The sequence below is a fragment of the Apis dorsata genome, unplaced genomic scaffold (assembly GCF_000469605.1).
Source record: "Apis dorsata unplaced genomic scaffold, Apis dorsata 1.3 scaffold_527, whole genome shotgun sequence".
Classification (NCBI taxonomy): Eukaryota; Metazoa; Arthropoda; class Insecta; order Hymenoptera; family Apidae; genus Apis; species Apis dorsata.
This window is the reverse complement of record NW_006263750.1, coordinates 219,761-220,051: the sequence shown is the minus strand read 5'-3', so window position 1 is coordinate 220,051 and position 291 is coordinate 219,761. Positions and strand designations below refer to the sequence as shown.

At 48.5% G+C, this 291-nt stretch overlaps 1 protein-coding gene across 1 annotated transcript in view; it reads right to left on the bottom strand.

The window, feature by feature from the left end:
• Window positions 1-291, bottom strand: part of LOC102680060 (dual specificity tyrosine-phosphorylation-regulated kinase 2) — a 43,969-nt gene that overhangs the window by 15,394 nt on the left and 28,284 nt on the right. The window lies entirely within an intron of this gene.

The window sequence follows — 291 nt, the reverse complement described above, 5'->3', positions numbered from 1 at the left end:
CGTTCGAACCGCGGGGGGGGGACAAACTTGACCTCCTTTAATTAACAATTACGGTTGCCCGCTCGATGGAAAATCAACCTTTCCTTCTGCTCGATATTGATAGCATTACGGTGGAATCTTCTGACCTAAAAACCATCTTGGATGAAACCTCTATTCAACGAGGTGGCATGCCCTCTGATTATTAGATCTCTCGCTGAACGAACGTGAAAGCAACCCTCGTCGTATCGCGGCGCCTCGGTATAACGTCTAGATCTATCCGCATAAACGAAGTTCGTCGCGCGACCTTTCTTC